Source organism: Triturus cristatus, chromosome 5_1, assembly GCF_964204655.1.
Source record: "Triturus cristatus chromosome 5_1, aTriCri1.1, whole genome shotgun sequence".
Classification (NCBI taxonomy): Eukaryota; Metazoa; Chordata; class Amphibia; order Caudata; family Salamandridae; genus Triturus; species Triturus cristatus.
Window position 1 is genome coordinate 747,589,425 of NC_140587.1, and position 6,000 is coordinate 747,595,424.

Consider the following 6,000-nt stretch of genomic DNA (forward strand, 5'->3'; position numbering starts at 1 on the left):
GCTGTTGTCCGTCTTGGTGGGCGTGGTGCTTGTTTGGAGGCAGGAGAAGTTGCAGGATCGGCAGACGAAGGGTCCATGGGTGTGTCGCGGGGACGCTCGGTAGCACCCGGGGGCTCGGGCAGTTTTGAGTGCGATGAGCGTAGTGAAGTCGTAGGTCCTGCGGGGGGGCTGGCGGGCGCGGGGCCAGGGGGTCTGGCGCTGGGCGCGGTCCAGGCGCGGACGGGCGCAGACGGGCTTACCTTTGGCGCACCTTCGGCGCTCAGTCGGCGCTCCCGCTGCGCGCGTCCACTGCGCGGTCGCTCAGGGGGCGTCATAAATAAGGAGCCGGGAGGGAGGGTCAGCTGGGAGGCGGGAGCGGGTTGTCCAATGGGCAGTGGGGGGAGGCGGGACTGCAGGCGGGAGCAGGAAGGAGGAGAGCGGGTCAGCGGTGGCGGAAACGGCGGGAAAAACGGAGCAGAAGTCACCAGGGCAGCGTCGGAGGTCAGCGGGCGAGGAGGGGCAGCAGCGGCAGGAAGCGACAGGCAGGAGGCAGGAGGCGGCGGCGGCGTGAAACCAGGTGAGTGGCATCAGGCAGAGGTTACAGGGTGGGCAGGTGCCAGGCAGCGACAGGTAGGCAGAGCAGTGAAGAGCAGCGACCGGCTGTGGGGGCACAGGGGTCACACTGACCAGCCCGCTACTGTCCCTTTAAATAAGGAGCCGGGAGGGAGGGTCAGCTGGGAGGCGGGAGCGGGTTGTCCAATGGGCAGTGGGGGGAGGCAGGACTGCAGGCGGGAGCAGGAAGGAGGAGAGCGGGTCAGCGGTGGCGGAAACGGCGGGAAAAACGGAGCAGAAGTCACCGGGGCAGCGTCGGAGGTCAGTGGGCGAGGAGGGGCAGCAGTGGCAGGAAGCGACAGGCAGGAATGAGGATGAGTTACAAATCCATGTGTGCAAAGCACAATGGATTAGCTCTTTTTCTTCTGCAGACTACGCTACTTTTAAGTTCTGCCTTGCTTATTTTATTTATACTGTCTCCTTTTTTTTTCCAACTCCCCTATCCAATTTGTGTTTAATTCCTGTTATCCGTGCTTTATCCTTTGTTCCATATTTCATGGTTTTATTTGTAGCTGACTTTCTCTTGTCTGTGGTTTTCTTCTGCTTTGTTAGTAACCTTTCCCTTTTCCCTATACATCTTGTGGTACTGTAAGACTAACAACATCGTTTTGAGACACTACTGTCTTCTGTGAAGAGTGCTGGCTCTAGTAAACTAATATTATAAATAGTTTTCGCCATGCATGGTTGCTGAGAAGCTTTTCTTTTTCTTGCTCATGCTTTCACAATTAACTAGAGAGTTAGAGTGGCCATGGTGATGGACCCCCCCAAATGTTGTGCTGTGATTCGTTTATACAGTATACCAGCAGTTCCCAGCACAGTGCAGCACGGCAGGAAAGCATGAGGTCCCATTGCATTGGTGAACCAACGCCATATCTCCGTCATTGACCATTATTCCACCCCTTCATTGCTCTTCAATGACTCAGAGTCGTCATCATATGCTATAGCTTTGCCCCTCCATTATGAAAGTTTTTGGTTGGCTTGACTACCTGGCTTTTCTAACATTATCAACCAACCTAATGCCCACAGTGATATTTTTGATAGAAGATACTGCTAAGCGAACTGTAGTGATGTATTGCGGTTGTATTTTTTGATCTAAAAAAATAAGGGAATGTGTATCTGACATCTACAATATGTGTAATTTGTTTTTAGCACACAGACCACCAGTGCCGGAGCTAGTTCTGATGCAGAGGCAGTTGGAGGGGAAGACACAATGGCGCCAGAGATGGGCCGTGGTATGTCATATTGCTTGCTTATTGGATGGATGGATGGATGGATGGATGGATAAATAGATGGATGGATGGATGGATGGATGGATGGATGGATGGACGGATGGATGGATGGATGGATGGATGGATGGATGGATGGATGGATGGATGGATGGATTGATGGATGGATGGATGGATGGGTGAAAGGATGGTTGATAGGATGGATGCTGAATGGATGGATGTATGGATTAGAGATTTTAGTGAAAGATTGGATGAGAGAAAGTAAAGCTTAAATCATGGTGGCTATCAATAGGCAAATATAGAAGAATGAAAGGGTGAATGAGTAATCGCTTGGATGAAGAAACAAGGGAGCTCTTCTGGAGAGGAGCATGCTCACCTACTTTCCTTACTTGGTTTTATCAAAGCTATTGCTCAAATTGGGGGTATTTACATTTTTAGTCTACTCCCTCGACTCACTGTATTTGCAATGCAGATATGTATCCCCCATCATCATTCATCACCTCCCTTCCTGCCCATTACATTTCGCCACCATGACCTAAGTGCAGCATCATGACTGCAGTGTTGGCTGAGTGGAGTCAGGGTAAAATTTGAAAGGCATTTGGAATTAAAGTAAGATAATTATCCATTACAGCTGCCCAGCTTCAGACTGCAGAAAGTAGCAAAGTGCCAGACGCGCTGGCTAGCCTCCATTAATTTAGCACAAGAACTTGTACTCCGTAGTGCATAATGCCTTATTCATTAATGAGAGGTAATTTAGTTTTATTTTTCCAAAGTGTCTGTTTAGTTTTTTTACTAGGAAAGCATGTAAAAGAAAAAAAATCACTCTGTTGTTTTTAATCTGGTGTTATCCTGCCTTAATTATTTTCAGCCAGACAGTCAGTGCTATATATGTAAGGCATGTTGGGTAAAAAATGGCTCTGTGTCCTAATCAAATCAAATACCAATTGCCCTAGAGGACCAGCAATGTAACTGTTACTTTGCCACTATTTAATTTTAAACAGATGTTTCCGCAAATATTTCTTTTTGGTTTTTTCTTGATACGGCTACTCCTGCTTGTCCACCAGCAATAGCCATCAGGCAGGCGATAGCCACCCAGATGCAGCAGCAGTGGCTGGACACTATACAGGCAGAATACCGCTGGCTGGTTGCCCAGGAGGAGAAGGTGGCAGAAACATCTGCTCCGGGCACTCACTCAACCGAAGCTGCCAGCCTCCCGGCCAATACATTGCCAGTTTCAGCTGTCAGTGGCCCAAACCACCACTGCTGCCACCCCTCCTGCTCTGACCGGCAATTCCCGTGCCACCTCCTGCATGGTATCGAGCAAGTTGAAGCCAGAATGGCGCAGATGGAGGACTGCTTTGATCGCCTCCAGATCCGCATAACGACGCCCTCTTATATCCCTTTTCAAATTGTTTGTTTTGGTGGGAGGTACTTATATTGTGGATGGAGTGGGTGGGAATTGGGAAGAGAGTTGGGACCAAGAGTTTGGACATTGGTTGAAAATGAGGCCATTTGTTTAGGGAGAGGGGTGGGCCTGTTGTGGGTGGATTTTTTGGGGAACAAAAATAAAGGGGACGTTTTATTTCTTCACAATGTATACCTGAAGTAGTTTATCTGTGTTTTACTTTTACTGGCTGCCTTTTTATGCATAGCCTGTTATCTGCTGATAAAAGTGAATACCAGTTAGTTATAGTTAGTTATAGACCTCTGTAACTATCTTGACCATTAGGGGGTATGCTACAATTAACTATATTGCCTACAACAACATAGATAAATGATTTCTCATGCAGTAGCAGTTACTTGCTTACTTACTAACTTAACTAGTTCACTTAACTTCACAGCTCTCCTACCTGGAGATATATGAAGCAATAACAGGGAAGGCATCACAACTTCACAATTGAGGTCCCACTACTGCCAGGTGAGCTCCAACTGTAGGATTAATCAGAAGGATTATCCATCATAGGCAACTAAATGGAAATAAAACACTGAGTTACTGGGTTATATCATAGTTTTACAAAGAATTGAGACCAGACTACTACACGAGACAACAAAGAATAACTGATAGTGATAGAATAACAAAAACTAACAAGAATAATTTCTTCTTAGCAATGGGGAGCTAGTATTTAATTAAAACTAAAGTTTAGAGATACTCAAATCATGAAAAATGGACTCAAAGTCTGAGGTGGACATGTTTAAGCGTTTACACTACAAAAGTCCTGGATGATGATGCTGACGACTGATGTTCCTCTATATCTAAAATATGGAATTATGGATCGCTTTTATGTGTGGGTGGGTAAAGGGGGCCAGTGTGGGTTATTGCTTAGATAATAGAAGAGCCTGCAGCGTGTTGGTATTGATTCCACCACTTCTGCTCCACGAAGTGTGTGATACATTTATAGTGTAAATTAAGTCACACCTCAATAAATCACACAGCCCTTGGGAAGAGGGTTAGGGGTTTTGTGAGTGGATGGGAAAGGGGATTTGGGGAATGGTGTGAAAATGACAAACACTACACAAGAACAATATTCATCTGGGCGGTGAGCAGCACATCATCGTCATCAAGCTGTTGTAGAGGGAAAGGAAGGAATGAATATGACACAGTACAGTTAAATACATCCAAAACAAACATTCTGCCCCAGAGAACCAAGTTATCAGATATCTAAAAGTTCTGTCTTCTACGTTTGAAAAAAATAAAATTATTGAGTGAACCCACCAAAAATATAATTGTTAAAAGAAAAATGAAACTCTATTGCAAAATTAGATAGTGCATCTGCATTCTACTCGGGAATATACATCACTCTTGGGTGCCTGTTTGGACAGGTCTGGTAGGTAAGCAAGAGTATTGAGCTCAGCTTTCGTCTTTCATTTGTGCAGGAGGCGAGAAGACCTGCACATTTTAGAACAGAAACTGTATTTTAGAGTCAAGAAGGACAGACAAAAAGTAAGCTTCATGAGGAGTGTACAAAGAAGACTAAGAGGCAGAGCATGGACTCAGAGTTTAACTTGTGCCACCAGTGCAATACACACACACTCAACAACATTTCACAAATCAGCGTACCTCTCTCCATTCCACATAGCTGAGGACTAGGCCTCAGAGTCATGGTTTCCCTTCGAAGTCTATGACTCTAGCTGTGGATGAGGTAGTCCCACCCTGAGTTCTTCCATCCTCCTCCTGACTCTGAGTAACTCTGTCCCATTCTTGAACCAAGCAAGATAGACGTGTAGTGCGCTGATGTTGAAGAACAAGTAAAGAACAGAAATGCAGTATTTTGTATAGGTTTTATTTGTTAATTAAAGTGACTGTTCTGGACCTCGAAGAACCAGAAACAAAGAGTGGGATATGTTTTGGCCCCATTCCTTTTCTCGCTTTGCAGCAATATTTTAGGCACAGTACTTAATACTGAATCTAGGGATGTTTCAACTTTTGATGGCATACCCGTGCCTCAACTGTTATACGCTGATAATGCAGTCCTTATGGCCAGAACTCCTAGGGCTGTCCAGTGAACCATTAGTATTTGTTTAGAATATATGACAGAATTGGGACTTTCGGTAAACAAATCTAAAGGTTTTGTGCTGGTAGTTGGTACCAGTAAGAAAAAACGAATGCCCCTAGAAGTAGAAACAAGAATGCTAGATTGTGTGGAGAACTTTATGTACCTAGGTATACTTTTTGACGCTAAATTAAATTGGTCGGCAGTGGTTTTAAATATGATGAACCTCATGAAAAAAGTTTAGCAGCTCTGTGGAGATTTGCATCCAACTTAGGAAAAGAACATGTAAAGAAATGTTTGACATCTATTGGGCAAAATCAGTATCTATAGCTTTATATGGTGCTGTAATTTGGGGTACAGTTCAGGTTGATGTTATCCAGGCTGTTGAGGATAAATTCCTAAAAAGATTGTTGTCACTCCCATCCTCCTGCCCGAACATCATTGTACATAAAGAGTTAGGCCTTCTATATCTGACCTTATCAAATTGGCTCCACTTTTACAATGGTTAACTATTTGGAAATTGGATTCAGTCACATTAAATCAAATGGTACTTAAGGATTTACTTACTCTCGATCGACTGGCCAGTATTCCTTGGCTAGCCTATGTAAAACAGATCTTTAAAGATCTGGGCCTACTATTCCTATTTGAATCTCCATCTTATTGCTTGATGTTCCCCAAATCAAGATTAAAAG